The sequence below is a fragment of the Pinus tabuliformis genome, chromosome 3_2 (assembly GCF_031772625.1).
Source record: "Pinus tabuliformis cultivar Carrire ecotype Pingquan chromosome 3_2, CPIR1, whole genome shotgun sequence".
NCBI lineage: Eukaryota > Viridiplantae > Streptophyta > Pinopsida > Pinales > Pinaceae > Pinus > Pinus tabuliformis.
In genome coordinates this window covers 402,377,672-402,396,408 of record NC_142302.1, presented here as the reverse complement: position 1 = coordinate 402,396,408, position 18,737 = coordinate 402,377,672, and positions in this window count along the sequence as shown.

Here is an 18,737-nt window from a genome sequence, read left to right as displayed (position 1 = left end):
AAAAGACAGGAAAAGAAGACAACCACCAAAGCCTAAAGCATGGCAGTTTTCAACCTCTCCGGTGGATGATATAGAAGAGGAAGGAAATGCAGAAACTACCACAAACACCACATTCCAAGAAGCAGAACACCCAGAAGCAGAATACCCAGGAAATATCTCAGCTCTCAATGAACAAAGTACCCAACTCAACTCACAAAATGATGAGAACCAACACTGCTCCACTTTAGTTCTAATGATAACTAGCCCACAACAGAAAAATGAGCTACTCATCCCAAGAAAGGAAATTGGTGGCAGCAAGCGAATACACTCAACAGAAAGCTCAGATTCTGACAAAGAAACCCCAACTACTACCAAAGAGGCAGAAATGTCCATTGTAACATCCACTCCCAACACTGGAGGTTGATGGAAAGTGGAAAAAAAAAAAGGTAGGAAAACATAGATAGTTCATAATTTATTATTTTATTTAGATCTTGTGCATCAGAGCAAGTTTATACAGCATATACTAATGTAGCATCTACAACATGTAATTTTACTTAATATAAATAAAATTACAATTTTTCTTTTAAGAAAAACAAATAATAATTAAAAAACGAATTGTGTTTCTTTTATTAATTTAAATAATACACCATTATTATTATTAAAATCTCAAATTTAATTAAAAATAATTTAACATTTCACTATCATTTCTATCCCATCTTCCCATTATATACCGAGTGACACATAACTCACATTTTTTTTTCTAATAAACTATTCATAAACCTTATTCAAGGAATCTTTTATAAATTATCAAAAAACATATAGTACACTTTAACATGGCAGCGCCTAACCAGCCATATATCAAGTATTCAATGTACCTGGAGATGCACACGAGATAATCCGTTAACACACGAATTTGAAAACTAGTCACTAAATAAAAAAAAGCATTTTACATATTAACAAGCTATGTCGCGTGCATCTCCGGGTGCATTTAATACTTGATATACGGCTGGTTAGGCGCTGCCCTTTAACATTCCATTCCCAATTGATAACGTTAACTTTTCTCCACCAAGTTATTGACGCAACAAAGATGAGTAGGGATGGCTGTGTGAGTGAAGCCGTTGGTTTTTTAAGTTTCAGATTCAACATTTTCAAATAAATAAGGTAATCAATATAATCATATATGTAATAATGTATCAACCTATGTAATAATTTACGTAATGTGAGATATAAGGATTTGGAACAATTTAATTTTTTAAAATTAAATGGAACAGAATTAAGATACATAAAATTAAATCGAGCAATACTTAATATTGTATTCCTGAAAATAAGTAGTTTGTTCATAAATATTAAATGAGCGGGTTTGTATATGTTCATTTAAATGGAACATATTTTAAAAATTAAAATATATTATTTAAAATTAAATAGAATAATATTTAAAAATTAAAATACATTACATGATTTATATAATTGAAAATAAGTAACTTGTCAATAAATTAAATCAACATATATCCACCGTTAAATTTTAACAGACCAGTTATCTAATAATTAACATATACAACTCCACTTATTTAACATTAACCAACCATTTATTAATTGCGACTTGCATAGTCTCACATTAAAATTTGATATTATGCTGCTCTCCAATGATATGTAGCTTCGCGGCTCTCTTTCCTCTGTGCAAAATCACGTGGCCCAATTGAAGCCATAAAAATGACACATGGCCTTACCAAACTCTAACGTAGCGTAACCCATCTTAAACCCCATTAATAACTTCATTCATGTCCAGAAGGAAAATGCTATTTCCAACCCCATAGCCTCATTAATGCGGGGCTACATGTGCAGGAGATAGCCACCTCGCGTTTAGATAATAAAAAAAAAACGGCGTAGTACCCACCTCGCGTGTTATAAACTCCTATCTCCTGTGCATGTAGCCCCGCATTAATGAGGCTATGGGGTTGGAAATAGGAGTTGCCTGTCCAGAACGCCGCCTGTGATAAAACCGTTGTTATTATAATATATTGCAGGTGTCTATAACGCGATTTTTTGAAATTCTTTTTGGCGGGTTTTTCCGATCGAAATTCGGCAGGAATTTATTGGAATCGCAAGTTTGATAGCTAGTTTCTGCACAATGAAAGCGTCCCAGGGGTTTTCCAGGGTGCTGAATCCAAATATGCAGTTAAAAAACCATTTTAACTGCAACAAATCAAGATTTAACTTCAATTTCTTCCGCCGATTCCGTCACCGGAATCTCCAAAAAGTCGCATTATAGACAACTCCTAATATATTTGTTATTATTATTATTATAATATCTTTCCTTTCTTTTGAGATGTTTGTGGTATTTTTTTGGATATTGTTTTACTTTTCGATGTTTGTGGGATTTTTTTTATATCAATTTTATTTGAATATACTTTTTTTTCAGAGAGAAAAAACTTCATGATTTATATTAAGAGGATATAAAAGTCGAGATACAAGAGTAGACATAAAGCAGATATACAGCAACCTGATACTGTCATGGGATCAGAACCGCATGGATCTGTAAGAAAGATCGAATACATTGAGCGCATAGCGCCACAAAATCTCCAGGGGAGGCATCCAGCAAAGGGAAGATATAAAAAAATCTGGGTTCAACAAAAATGCCACGAGGGAAAGAAACATAAGATGCCAAGACAGATATTAATCCACAGGAGGCATATATCCCGAGATTTTGATCAAGATGGATTCAAGAGGCAAACAGGAATTCTGGAAGGTGTGTTCATTCCTCCACTTCCAAAGGAACCAGCAAGCAATAATGAAAAGAGAACGCCAGGAGGGGCATTGCGCGCTCCACCACAAGAAACCATCCTGAATAGAGGGAAAAACCGGATGAGAAAAACCATAATTTAATGACAGGTCATACCAAATTAAGGAAGTTACACCTCATTGGAAGAACATATGGAGATTAGACACTGGAATGCCAGATTTGAATGGTATAATTTAGTATATTTGAAATTGATAATGTACTTTTTCCGAAACTTTAAATCTATCTATTTGTAAATTAAAAAATTAATAAAAACTAAAATTTAATATTATAAATTCAAAAAATAATAAAAAATACAATCTTAATATTTCCCCATAAATCAAAACATATACACCTTTAGCATCATTGATGATGTCCCACAATTCACATGTTCCCTTACGGCTCCTGCGCGGAGCTTTCCTTGTTTTTTTCTGTGGGACATTTACATTTTCCATGATACTTCTATATTAAGTGGCCCATTGTGGACTCTACTCAACAAAAAGTAATAGTAAAAGTCAAAAAGTTGATTGAAATAGACTAGCAGAAGTTGGGCATCTTGGACTTTTGTTGACAAAAGGGAAAGAAGCCACAAAAAGTTAATATGGCAAGTTGCATAAAGTGATATTTCAATTTAGCATATTTTTTCTGTGCATATATAGATGACTAGGTGTGTTGGTCCCTTTTTAACTTTTTTTTGAGAAAAGAGATGAAAATGTTCTTCACCATGGTTATAGGTAATAAAGCTTAAATGAATAATTTTAATATGAATTTTATTTCCAGTATATTTAGGAAATTTGCTAATATTCATATTTTTTTTTACTTAAATATAGTAATTCTTACTAATTCCTACTTGCATATGTAACAACACAAAACAAACCTAAACCTCATGATATATTATAGATCATATAATTTCTTGGCCTTTTCAAAGATTAGATATTGCTAAAATGGACTCATATCTTATAATTCATGTGTGTAAATGTAAGCAAATTTTTCCATGTTGAGAAAATTTAGAAAAATGTAATGATCACACACAACCTAAAAGTATCCATTAAACATAGCCAAAAACTGATCAAACCCATTGAGCTAACATTGTTAGAAAATTGTTAATATAATTATCTTTTCATACGAATTAATTATTAATCTTATTTAAACTAATAATTTTTTTTTGTCTCTACTTAAATAGTACCCGTGATACCTGAAAATATCCCAAAAAATAATTACTTACCCTCAATTTCTTCCTATTCAAATAATCTCTCAAAGATTCTTTTCCTGCCTTATCATTACCATGTTCATGACACCTCTTTGATTTGGATTATCTAGCCATCAAACTTTTCAATAAATCATTATTGTTGTTGCTATAAAATTGAATTTAATAATAATGAGAAATCTCACAATGTACTCTATCAGATTTCCCACTATATACCCATTAATCCATAAAGTTTGTTCTAATAAAATATTGATTGAATCCTTTCTAATTATTATGAACCCAAAAAAGACACTTTCCTTATTTTTGAGCTTAACTTAAATATCTTATCCACTTGGACATTCTATTCCCTTTCTCACACTTCATAATATTCTAATGTGATACAATGACACTGTAAGTTGGACATAACACCAATGAGTTACCATAGGAGGATAAGGGACACACGTGTCTTCTATCATTTTAAAGTAAATGGAATGGCATTTAAAGAATTGAGGCACATTTTTAGATTTGCATACTTTTTATTAAATTCACATATTAAATTTGATATTTAGGTATTTCTGTAGTGTAGTAGTGTAAAAAGGTACAAGCAAGGTAAAAGAAAGTCTCATGACCGCTTCTTACTTTTAGTTTTTAAATTAATTTACAATAATACTAACTAATTATGAGCAAAAACTAATCACCCTAAGGATCATCTTTTGAATAGCTTAGACGATGCGTTTCACTCACATGTTCCCTTACTAAATACATGTGCAACGGCTCCTCGGCGGAGCTTTCCTTCCTTTTTTTTGGTTGAACCTTTTTTCCATTATAATTATAATTATAATCTAATTTGGGCATCTTGGACTCTACTCAACAAACAGACAAAATAACACAAAAAAGTTGATTCAACTACATTACTTCTGCTCTACAGCTAGCCCAGCGAAGCATATCTACAATTTCCATTTCCATTACGACCGTCAGTGTACCTTCACATTTATTGATTATATATATAATTTTATGAATTATAATCCATTTAAATTTATTCTTGTTTCAAATAACAGAATGGTACTTAAAAACTATGTATTTTATAAATTATAATCAATTTAAATATTTCTACTTTGAACAATATGTCGAAAGGAATTACATCTTCTAAGATTTTTTTGTTATATTTTATTTTTCCAATTTTAAAAATAATTATTTTATACAATTTTTTTTGAAAAATGATAAAGTTATAGTTTTTTTTTTTAAGAATGATAAACTTCAGGACATGCCAGACTTGACCGCTCGTAACTTTGCACCACGTCCTTTGCCACGTAAATTCTTTCCGATACAGCAGGCATTGAAATTGTTAAGGAGAGGATGGTTAAGCATGACTCGACCAATGCCATCATGTTTTCGGCAGGGTGAGAGATTTATCGCTCATCTATTATATGGATGAGGGTGAGCTTATCTATGGGAGAGGTACGAACGCTCGATTGTCCGCCATCGCTCGTGGTGAGGGAAAGACTTGTTATTGCCGAGCGGGAGGCAGATAATGCATATATTATATATGTAATTACGCTTTAGCGTCGTATGGGATTGAATTGAGGCTTCTGTGATCCATATCAGGTTTACAGGAGATTTTTCGGCAAAAATCACAACATCTATCATTTGTCGATGCGTTTCGAACCAACTAGTGTGGTTCATCGTCAAGACAAGTTGGAAATGATAGATGTTGTGGTTTTCGCCGAAAAATCTCTTATAAATTTACAGTGTTTATATGTGTAAGAAAATTAGATGTATTATGGATAATTATCTTTTCTTACAAGTGATTTGATGATTTCATATTGAATATAGTGTTATAATAATTTCAAGTTTTGAATATAGTGTTATAATAATTTCAAGTTTTGTTGTTTGGGAAAGACATTTTATTTTATTATTTTCTTTTCTAAATATTATTTCTCAACATTAAATAAAAAAAAATAAAACTATGAAACACAGAACTCAAAATTGAATAGTAAAAATTTTAACTTTCCCATTGCCTCCACTTTGCCTATATTGTGATTCCAATTAGAAAGGAACTTTTGTTTCTTGATTAAGAGATGAGGAGGTGCAATAGGCTTTGTGTAAATTCTGAATTGCCTTAAAGCCACTTGCTACATAGTAACTAGATATTGTCAAAATAAAAACTAATCAGTGATTTGAATGATGTTTTTCGCCTTTGAGTTTTGAGGATAAAGATTTTATCTTGTATCATAAATTTTTTTAATTTTATGTATGAGTTATTAGTACTATTATTTATATTTAATATATTGCTTATAAATTAATAATTTTAATGATGAATAATTAAAATTAATAATGATGATTAATTTTAATGATGAATAATTATTTGGACATTGTTTTAAGAGACTTTTTAGTGGAATGAAAGATGATTTTTTTTTATACATAATTTTTCTTTACAAATAAAATAACAGCCAATAAATGAGATTCACAAGATTTTCGTGTGATTTACTAACAATTAGCAAACAATAAATATGTCACCACAAGTTTATCATGTGTTTTGCTAACAATTAACAAACAATAAATATGTTTCCACAAATTCCACATGTTGTTTCTTAACAATTACAAAACAAAAAATGACTCATGCATAATGAAAAACACTTATTAACAACTCATTTAATGATATCTAATATTGATCCAAATTGAAATAATGGAATAACAATTGTGTAACAACATTAAATCAAGATTTTGATAAGCTCAAGGTTCTAATGGCTCGTGATTCCATTGTTGGCTTGCACTTCTAAGAGTTGAAACACAATAATTGTAGCAATGAGTTGCAACAACGAGTTCTAATTGATCATGGTTTTGGTGTCAACTCATGGTTCCAAGAGTTGTAACAAAGAGTTGTGGAACCATTGTTGCAACAACGAGTTGCAACAATGAGATATAGCACCAAAATTACAGAAACAGAGTTGCAACATTAGAGTTGTGCTACTAATGGTGCAGCAAAGAGTTGTAGCACGAGATTTGTAGCAGCGAGTTACATCACGAGAGTTATAGCAGTGAGTTACATCACCAGAGTTGTAGCAATTAAGTAAAAGTAATAGTGACCAACATATATCTTGTGGCAACATTACAACGTACACAACAACCTTTCTGGCACTTCATCCTTGCACATTAATTCAAAGATAAATACAAATATGATCTTTTTGCAATGTTTAATCATCAATTCATGTAAAATACAATGGAAACGTAATAGAAAATACTTTATGTATAAATTACACATATAAGCATTAGAATGGATAAATACAGGGTCATAAGCGAGTGAAAGGAATTAAGAATAGTAAAAATAAGCGTTAAAAAGATGTCAATTTTGAGGTCCATCACAGAGCACCTTAATTTTCTTCTTTGTTTGATTTTCCATAATAGTGTTACACTCTTTAAATTTCTGAAGGACTTCATAATTTTTCCTGTGGAAATAAACCCATGTATTCCTAAAGAAGTCATTTATAAATGAGACATAGTACACAAATTTACCTAGAGATGGAACTAACATAGATCAAAACACATCATGATGCACAAGTTTTACTATTCCCTCTTACCTCATAGAACCACAGGAGAATCTAACTCGATTTTGTTTCCCTTATAAACAATGTTCATAGAAATCAAAATCCAAAAATTAATTAGACATACCTTCTACTGATACTATTATATGTCCTAGTCTTTAGTGTCATTACATAACATTTTATTCATAGATTGTAGGATCTTTTCCTCGTTTTGCTCCATTCTTAGGAACTACAAGATTGTTACATCCATCACTAATAATGCTTCCTAGAATCTTATACATAGTCTCAATCTGAACTCCTCTCAACAATACCATTGCTCCTTGAAACATCATGCAAGTATCCTTTTCAAACGTTGTCTTCACACTTGCATCACTCATCTTGCTTATAGAAATAAAAATTCTAGCTAATCCTTGGATGTGCAAAACATTTAGGAATGTTATAATCCTTCCACTTACGAGCTTCAACTTGACGTTTCATCTTCATATGATTATGGTGTTCAATTCATCTTCTAAGAAAACGTCATGACCATTGAATCTTTGATACACACAAAACCGCTCCTTGTGAGGAGTCATATGAACGGATGTTGTTAAGTCTCTATAATACTAGTGATTCCCCCATTACTATTGTCGTTGTATCCCTTATTGTTATTGTTGTGCCCCTATTGTCCCCATATTGTTATTATTGTGCCCCATAGAATCCCACTATTGTTATTTTTGTGCCTTTATATTATTATTGTTAGGTCAGCTTTGGTTATATTGTGACCCCTTAGACTCCTATATATAGAAAGGAGGTTTTGTCATTTGAATCATCTAAGAATTGTTCATTTGTGTAATTTAAAGGAGGTTTCCCCCTCGAAGAGGCTTATTTCTAAGGTGTTGATCTATCTTTTCTATCTTTTTGTGAGCTGGTTTCATAACATTTGGTATCAAAGCTTTGGATTCTAGGGTTTCACTACTCCAAACACGTCATCGTGGCATTTTCACTATAACTTTTTCACTACAAAGTTTCAGAAGCTAAAAAAACCCATTTGAGAGGGAATCGGTCTGCACCTCGGGCCTGAATTTGAAATCTTGTCTCACTATATTGTCAAAGATATAATTTGGGGAAGTTAGGGTTTTTGTAGACCCCCGAATTACATTCCAAACAAGTGACCTTGGGAAAATCATCATAACTTTCACTCTGAGCATCAGATTGAATTTTAGTAAGAAGTTACAGAAAGAGGACAGATTGTAGTTTTTTGGGTATCATTTTTAGAACCTAAGGTTGAAACAGTGACCCGTGGCACATCGTACAAGTTCGCTCTGCTGAACCAGTCTATGCTCAGGTCATTGTGGAAGATTTGGCATTACTCTTCATTGTAGAATCCAATCTTGATCAAACTTGCGAGATTAGGAAGATTACTCAAAGGGTTACCGCAGGGAGAAATTTCAGACCTTGGAGATCCAAAATTATAGAGATATATCAGATTTAATATCGAGCTCCTACAAAGTGAAAAAAGGTGTGTAGTTTTTTTTTTTTTTTTTTTTTTTTTTTTTGCATAAGCTTGGTTTAAAAAATTAGTTTGAAGGAATTCAAAGGGCATAGTGAAGAATTATTATCGGTAATTGATGCCCCGAAGAAAGAAAATGGAAACACCTAGTAAGTAACCTGAAAGCTCTAGCATGACTCATGAAGAAGAGGAAGAAATGCAACATGATATATCAAAATTACGAGTCCAAGTGAAACAAATTTCACTGGCACAAAAAGTAACAGAAGCTAAGATGGATGGTTTAAAGAAAGACGTAGAAGCAAAGATGTATGGTGTGGAAGCTAAGATGGATGGTTTAAAGAAAGGCATAGAACTAAGATGAATGACGTGGAAGTTAAGATGGACAACATGGAAGCTAAGATCGATGGCGTGGAAGCTAAGATGGGTGATTTAAAGAAAGGTATGGAAGATTTGAAGACAAATTTGACAAAGTTTCTACATGAAATGCTTACTAATAACGAAAGGGTAGTAAAGGAAACTCATGATGAGAACAAAATAAATGTTAATCGTGATTTCATAGACACTAACATTGGATTGAAGAACCACCATGTTCCAAAGATCAATATGAGGAAGTTTGATTGCAAGGATCTCGGAACATGGATACTACATATGGAGCAATTTTTCGATCTCCGTAATGTGCAAAACACATAAAAGGTACGCATTGCAACTTTATATTTGGAACCCAATCAATTTGCATGGTATTGATGGCTTTTCTCTCATAAACAAATTGTCACTTGGGCTATTTTTATGGATGAAATGATAGCACATTATGAGGATACAAAAAGCAACACTTTTTTTAGCCAATTGATAAATCTAAAACAAAAGGGTTCAATGATGGAGCACATTGAGGACTTCCAAAAATTGAATATAAGGGTAAAAGATATTCCAGAGGAGCATAGGATTGATGTGTTCATAGGGACTTTAAAAGATAACATCCAACATGAGGTTTGCCTTTGGGAACCAGATTCATTGGAGAAGGCATTCAGGTTGGCAAGACAAATGGAAAGAAAAAGTATGGCAACAAGGAAGCCTACCACTCACAATCATAAATATGAAAGGGTTGCTACCCCTAGCCATCCACAACCTACAAGGTTGACACCACAACAATTGGAAGAAAAAATAACAAAAGGGCTTTGTTACAATTGTGATAGCAAATACACTAAAGGACATAAGTGTGTTGAGAAGAAATTATTTTACATAGATTGCGAAGAGGAGGAAGAAAAGGAACAAGAAACGTCAAAAGAAGATGATATACACTAGGAAAAAACCCTAGAAAAAGAAGAAATGAATCCGACCATATCTTGTAATGCATTGGTTGGAATTACCACTCCTCAAACTATCAAGATAGAAGGGCATATCAAGAAGAAAAAGGTAATAGTGTTGATTGATTTGAGAATTACTCATAATTTTATTCATTGTAAGATAGCCAAGGAATTGAATTGCTTCCTATATCTAGCACCACAGTGTCAAGTGATGTTTGCAAGTGGAGGAACCATAAATTGCTCAGGAAAGTGCCATAATATCAAGCTATCCATGGGAGAATATGTATTGAATAGCCCAATGCTTTCCATTCCAATGGGTGGTGTTGATGTTGTACTAGGAGTCCAATGGCTACAATCCTTGGGTACAATAGCTTTTAATTTTCAAGAACTTTTCATGAACTTCTCTTCAAAAGGAAAGGAAGTTGAATTAAGGAGTATCACAGGGAAACCAGGAAAGATAATCAGCGCTAACGAAATGACAAAGCTTCTAAAGAAAGAACAACGAGGCATAATTGGACAATTATGTTCACTAGAGGTTCCCACATCGAAATCATCCATTTCTCCAGATCTCCAAATAGTCTTGGACAATCATTCCAAGGTATTTGAGACTCCCAAAGGCCTCCCACCTATTCGTGATCATGATCATGCTATTAATTTGATTCTAGGAAGTGTTCCTCCAAACATCAGGCCTTACAGATATTCCTATGTCCAAAAGAGTGAAATTGAATATATAGTTGTAGAAATGTTAGAGGTTGGTATAATTCAACCTAGTCAAAGTTATTTCTCTGCTCCAATAGTATTGGTTCACAAGAAGGATGGATCATGGTGCATGTGTCCAGATTATAGGGAGCTCAACAAGCTCACTATTAAAGATAAATTTCCCATTCCTGTCATTGATGAATTATTGGACGAATTGCATGGATCAATTTACTTCACCAAGTCAGATCTTCATTGAGGATATCATCAAATCAAAATGAAGACTGAAGACATTCCAAAAACAACATTTATAACTCATGAGGGTCATTATGAATTTTTGGTCACGCCTTTTGGCCTTACTAATGCACCTTCTACATTTCAAGGTTTGATGAATTCCATTTTCAAACCCTTCCTTAGAAAATTTGTGCTAGTATTTTTTTATGATATACTAATCTACAGCAAGTCTTGGAAGGATCATGTCCAACATGTTGACATGGTGCTCAAACTATTGGAGGAGAAACAATTATATGCAAAAATCTCCAAATGCTTCTTTGGAGTACAAGAGGTGGAATATCTGGGTCATATTGTATCTCATGAAGGTGTTAAGGTAGATCCTAGCAAAATTAAAACCATTAAGGAATGGAAAATCCCCACATCCATAAAGCATCTACGAGGATTTCTCGGGTTGACAGGGTATTATCACAAGTTTGTTAAGAATTATGGGAGAATAGCAGCACCTTTAACGACATTATTGAATAAAGATGCATTTTCATGGACTCCAGAAGCAACGAAGGCCTTTGAACATCTTAAAGAGGCAATGTGCCAAGCACCAGTCTTAGCTACACCGAACTTCACAAAAACCTTTATTGTGGAATATGATGCCTCACGAAATGGAAATGGTGTTGTTTTAATGCAAGAATAAAGATCCATTGCTTTCAAAAGTCGTACAATCAAATGAAAGTATTTACACAAAGCTATTTATGAGAAGTAAATGTTGGCAATACTACATGCACTTAAGAAATGGTGACCCTACCTAATGGGAAGATACTTCAAGGTAAAAACAGATCATGATAGTCTTAAATACTTTTTATAACAAATATTATCTTCAGAAGAGTAGCAAAAATGGGTCACAAAGATGTTGGTTTATGACTTTGAAATCATCTACAAAAAAGGGAAGCAAAATGTTGTGGCAGATGCACTCTCAAGAAAGGATGAGGATGTGGAAGCATTTCTTTGTGCCATTTCTATTATCCAACCAGATTGGATAAACGAAGCAAGGGATGAATGGAAGAATGTCGAGTGATCCAGGTGGATATTGGTGGCCACCCGCCAAGTCCACCTGGACCCCCACCATTGTCTTTCTCAGCATTTTCAGTTTCCTTAATTGTAGCACAACTTACTATTTTTAGCAGTTTTCGGGTCCTGAACTTCCGGAGCCGTTTTGAGGCCCTAAACGACGTTTTTTGGGGAATCCGGGGGCAACATGGGTCCATGGAATGGATGGATGTTGCCTGTTCCAACAATGATAGTGCTCGGATAGATCTTTCTAATGAGCTATTGTACGCGTCAAACAGAGATCATATGCCAAAGTTACGACCCCGGGAAGTTGATGTACCAATTTACCCCAAACGGGGCCCACAGTTTGGCGTTTCATCTCCTAGGGTTAGGTTTTGGAATGTTAAGGGTTTTCCATTGTTTCTCAACAATAAATAGGCCTTCGAGCCTCATTGTAACACAGTTCAGAGGCATGTAGCCACCACATCTCTTCTCAGAGATAAGCTACCATCGCCCTAGCTGGTTTATTTCCATTTCTGATTGTAAGCATATTTCAGTGTTTTCCATTAATGAAATGAAGTATTATTTCCGCTGAAGCTTTGTGTATATGGTTATCTCTGTAATTTGTTGCGTTCCTGTTTAAATCTGGATCAGTGGTATCAGAGCGGTCTGCTTTTTCTCTGTTTTTCTTTGCATGTCCCCAACAAGGTCGGGATATAAGGAGTTAGGGCTTGAAGTGGTTGAACCTTTGCAAGACCAGCCTCGCAAATCCCGACAGCCTCCCATGGCGGACGAGAAGAAAGACGAGGGGGCAGGAGATCCCATCAAAATCTTGCTCGAAGAAGCCCTCGAGCGACAACGGAACGCGATGATGGACAGCTTTGCCTAGATCCTTCAGCGGCTACCCAGAAGCGGTGCATCGGCTTCCAGCAGCTACTCTAGAAACGCCACACCCTTTAAGGTACAAGTTAATTTTGAAATCCCCATATTCGAGGGTCAGATAGACGCAGATGCCGTAGATAAATGGTTAAATCTGCTAGAGGGTTATTTTTCTGTTCATGAATTTTCGAGTCGGGAAAAGATTGTTTTTGCTCTTCTCAAAGCAGCCCACCACGTCAAGGACTGGTGGGAAACCTACTGCGAGCAGAAGGATGAAAGTACTGGCTCACTATTTTCAGCCGTACCCACCTGGGATTCGTTCCGGGATGCCATCAAGGAGCAATACTACCATGTCGGAAGCTATGAGGATGAATACATAAAGTGGACCACGCTGCGGCAGGGAAGGGACCAAGACGTGCCGGAGTTCACCAATCTTTTCCATACCCTTCGCACAAAGTTGGGTATCAAGGATTCGGAGCAACATTTGATACTCAAATACCGTGGCTGCCTGCACAAGTACATCCAGGAAGAAATACAATTCCTAAACATCCCCTCGCTCGGCGCAGCATACCGATATGCCGTCAAGGTCGAGCAGAAGTTTAAACAAAAGAAGCGAGACTTTGGATCTGCGAATCCAAAGCAGGGGAAAGGTGCCCCTAAACCACAGAACAAAGGACAAAGCCAAGGCGGGACAGCCCAAGACAACCAGCCGAAGCTGCAAGCAAAGAACAGCGCCGCGAAGCCGAGAAAGGACACTGGAAAATGGTGCGAGTTCCATAAGAGCTCCACTCACAACACAAGTGAGTGTCGGGCCAAGCAGTCACTGGTGGCTGAGCTAAAGGTTTCAGAATCAGATGCATGTTCCGACTCTGAGTCAGAACCCGATAAGGGGTATGAAAAAGGGAAGCAGATCATTGATGCAGATCCCAGCGCCACTGTTGCTACCGCAAAGATCCAGAAAAATGAACCCGAAGATCCAGAGGAGGAGGAGCGTATCTTCCACTCCCAGATGTGGGTAAAGGGCTCCCCGATACAGTTCATTGTTGATAGCGGGAGTCAAAAGAACCTCATTTCGGCAGAGGTCGTGAAGCGGTTGGGCTTACCGACCACAGCACATCCACAACCATACACCATTGGGTGGCTTCACCAAGGACGAGATCTTCGCGTGAGCCAGCAGTGTCGCCTTCCATATAACATCAAGCCCTTCACGGATGAGGTATTGTGTGACATTGCTCCCCTTGAAGTTTGTGATGTATTACTAGGACAACCATACTTGTGGAAGCGACATGCTGTGTATGAATCAAGGCCCCGTGCTGTTATTATTACATTGGGAAATAAGTTGTTCAGGATACCAGAGGTAGCACCACCTGCCGCCATCTCTTTGATTACTGCGAAACAATGCAGTAAGATCATTTCCAAAACCAGGAAATTTGTTTTCTTGATGATACGCCCTCAAGGAAAGAAGAAGACAGTGGTCGCGGCCTCCAAACGGGGTCCCTCTGCACGACAACTACAGATGGACAAGGTTGTGGAGGAGTACGAGGACATCTTCACCTCCCCGGCAGGGGTTCCTCTGCACTGTCAAGTCAAGCACTCCATCGATCTGACCCCAGGTGCACCGCTACCCAATGGACCAATTTATCGGCGCTCCGTTCTGGAGAACAATGAAATCAAGAGGCAGATTCAGGAGCTCCTGCAGAAAGGTCACATCCGTCTGAGTTCATCGCCCTGTGGGAGTCCGATCGTGTTGGTACAGAAGAAGGATGGGACGTGGAGACTCTGTATTGACTATCGGGCGCTGAACAAGATCACTGTCCGTAATAGGTACCCGATCCCGCGGATTGATGACCTCCTAGACCAACTAAAGGGGGCGAAATATTTCAGCAAGATCGATCTGAAGTCAGGATATCACCAGGTACCAATCGAACCCTCCGATGTGTGGAAGACTGCCTTCAAATCCAAGGAGGGCCTCTTCGAATGGTTGGTCATGCCTTTCGGATTGACGAATGCTCCTGCAACCTTTATGAGGCTAATGGATGACATCTTGCGGCCATTCACCAACTCCTTTGTAGTAGTATACTTGGATGACATTCTGATCTTCAGCCAGAGTTGGGAAGAGCACCTCCACCACATCCGACAGGTTCTCCAAACACTGCGGCAAGACAAGCTATGTGCTAATTTGGAGAAATGCACTTTTGGCATGACTGAGGTTCAGTATCTGGGATACATCATTGATGAACAGGGGGTGCATGTCGATCCAGCCAAGATCCAAGTCATTCGGGATTGGCCCTCTCCAACCACTCTAACAGAGCTCCGCAGCTTTCTAGGTCTTGCCAACTTCTACCGCAGGTTTGTGTTGGGATTTTCTCATATTTCTTGGCCCTTGAGTCAAGTCACCAAGGGTGGGGCGAAAGCAAAATTCTTTTGGTCTGAATCTCAACAGAAGGCATTCAGGGAGTTGAAGGATTGCCTCTGCACGGCACCAGTGCTCGCGTTACCAGATTTACAACAACCATTTGAGGTCGAGACAGATGCCTCTGACTATGCTATTGGGGCAGTCCTTACTCAACATGGACATCCAGTGGCATATCACAGTGAAACACTTTCAGACACAGTCCGGAAGTACCCCACTTATGATAAAGAGATGTATTCCATTGTACAGGTCTGCCGACAATGGAAGCATTACATTTTGGGGAAGGAAACGGTCATCCACATAGACCATCGACCTCTGCAGTTCATACAGACCCAAGGGAAATTGCAGAATGATCGCCATCAGAAGTGGTCTACATACCTACAATAGTTTCACTTGAATATCAAGTATAAAAAGGGCAGAACCAATAATGTTGCAGATTGCCTCAGTCGACCACCGATCATGGCGCTAACCACCGTGCTCAACTCTTGTGGGCACGAGACTTCTGATTGGCCACTTCTCTACAAAAGAGACCCAGAATTCGGCCACACATACCAGACACTCTTGGAGGGTCGGCATGTTGCAGATTTTCACCTCCAGGATGCCTTATTATGCCACCTCGGTCACCTTTGTGTTCCTTCAAGCGAGCGTGCCAAGATGATTTGGGAAGCACACTACAGTCGGGCTGCTGGGCATTTCGGGGTCGAGAAAACAGTGGCAGTACTGCAAAATTATTTCTATTGGCCGAATCTTCGACAGGATGTTGGGAAGTACATCTGATCATGTACTGCCTGTGCCATTGCCAAACCGACCATTAAGAAGCACGGCCTCTATACCCCGTTGCCTACCCCTAGTCGACCGTGGGAATCCATCTCCATGGATTACATGTCAGGCCTTCCTTCCACTAAGCATGGAAATGACTGTGTTTTTGTGGTCGTCGACAGGTTCTCGAAGATGGCCATTATGGCGGCCTGCAAGAAGAATATCACAGCAGAAGCCACTGCTAAACTCTTCTTTGAACGAGTGTGGGTGCACTTTGGGATCCCACAGTCTATCATCTCAGATCGGGACAGTCGGTTTCTCAGCACATTTTGGTCCAGTCTCTGGTCAATGCTGGACACCAAACTCACGAAGTCCACAGCCTTCCATCCTCAAACTGATGGCCAGACAGAGGTTGTCAATAGGATGATTGTGCACATTCTGCGCATGTATAGCTCAAAGCATCCACGCACATGGGACGAGAGCCTCCCCTATGTTCAACACAGCTACAACCAAGCTCTTCACAGCTCCACTGGCCATAATCCTTTTCAGGTGGGTTTGGGATTCCAGCCACTATGCCCCATTGATGTGGCCATGCCACTTGCAGCTACTCACATGAATTCAGCTCATGTCCAGTCCGAAACAGATAAGGCCACCAGCTTCATTGAGCGCATCCAACATATTCGCCAGCAGGTGCATGACATTCTTGAGAAATCAAATGCCAAGTACAAGCAGCGACATGATCAACATCGGGTGCCACACAAGTTTCAGGTGGGCGACAAACAGGGAAAATTTTAAGAACCCCCCCCAAATTTATAAATATAATAATTGGGCGAATCTCCATGGTATATAGGAAAAATGGAAGGCGATTTTATCAATAATATAATATGTATATATAATTTTCTGGCGAATCTCTCACCAGGCATGGCGAATATTTTACTCAATTATAAAATCTTGTAAGAACTTGGCAAGTCTTTCACTAAATAATAAAACTTTGTAAAGTCCTAGTGAATTTTAGCATTGTGAACTCTTAGAGAATTTTTTGAAGAAGTATAAAACCATATATGATAAGAGCCACATGGTGGCAATATCACTATCTTTTTTCACATTTCCACGACATGGAACTTGTCTATAAAATTATAAAAAAACCAACCAGGAACAGGAACAACTCAAATGCTTTGTGAGAGCTAGTCTAGAAAAAAGCAACAAATAACATGTCGGCAGAATTGTTCATCGGTGAGCCGCTATTTCGTGGGCAATCTGTAAAGGAGCAGTTGGATATCATATTTCCAAATCCGGGAAAGCCTTTCCCATCCCTCACAAGATTTGTTAAAAATGTTGGGTGTCTAGAAGGTGTGGATTTGCTGAAACAAATGTTACAAGTGGATGGAAACAAAAGAATAACAGCTAATGAAGCTTTGCAACATCTATACTTTCAGTCCTACAGGACTATAAACAGCTGCCATAAAGATTAAAAATGGAAATCAGCTACAAATATCTTGATGACAACACTATCAAGATAGAGGCCGATGCTCTCTTAAAGACAGAGCTGCTAGAAATGGAAGCAGGTGCTATGAAGCTGACACTAGTAAAAGATGGGACAACACAGCTTCCCATAGTGCATCCCACTCTGGGACAATCAGTTTTTTGATGTTTTGCAGATTGGGTTACAGTCTTGCAACTTGTTTTGGATTTGTCACCAACCTGATGTTTTGCTTCTAATTTATTTTCATCTGGTGATAAACAAAGTGTCAATCTTTTCTCAGGATAAAATAGTATTCTTTACAGACATATTAACTTGGCTGAAAAGTCCAGGACAATATGAACAGGACAGCTTCCAGGTTTTTTTGAAGATTTCTCCTATCAATTTACTGCCAGAGGGTTTTCTGTGATTTCTTGCACTTTTGAAATTTAATCAAATTTCTACTTGAAATAAAAGTTCAGAAGAGACTATATCACTAATGCTAAACACACATAATTGAGAAGCCGATATGAAGCATTGTTTTTTTGGGTGTGTTACAACTTTGGTGACCATGCAGCTCAGTCATTGCATGTTCAGTTTGTAACTCCACCTTGAAAGAGTGAAATGTGTGGTGTAGGATAAGAAGCTCTCTGTTAAGGCGCAATTGTTTTTCCCCAAAATTCTAATATCTAGATTCTATCTTGTTTATGTCTGTGTCAGGTGATGTTTCTTTTCATGTGCATGTGTTTAGTCAGATATAAAATACTCAAGTTCTCACCAGCCTGGGCTACAGTGGCCATTCTGATGATATATTTCATACTCATTGCATTTTTCTAATAAAATGACATTATATTCATTTAAATTATGTGATTGAAATAGGGATACAAGAGCTTATTTGTATTTGAAGGTCTATAAGGCAGAGTATAAGCTCACACCAATCCTTGTTATTCTCTGCAAGAGAAAATCAGTTTCTATTTCACTCC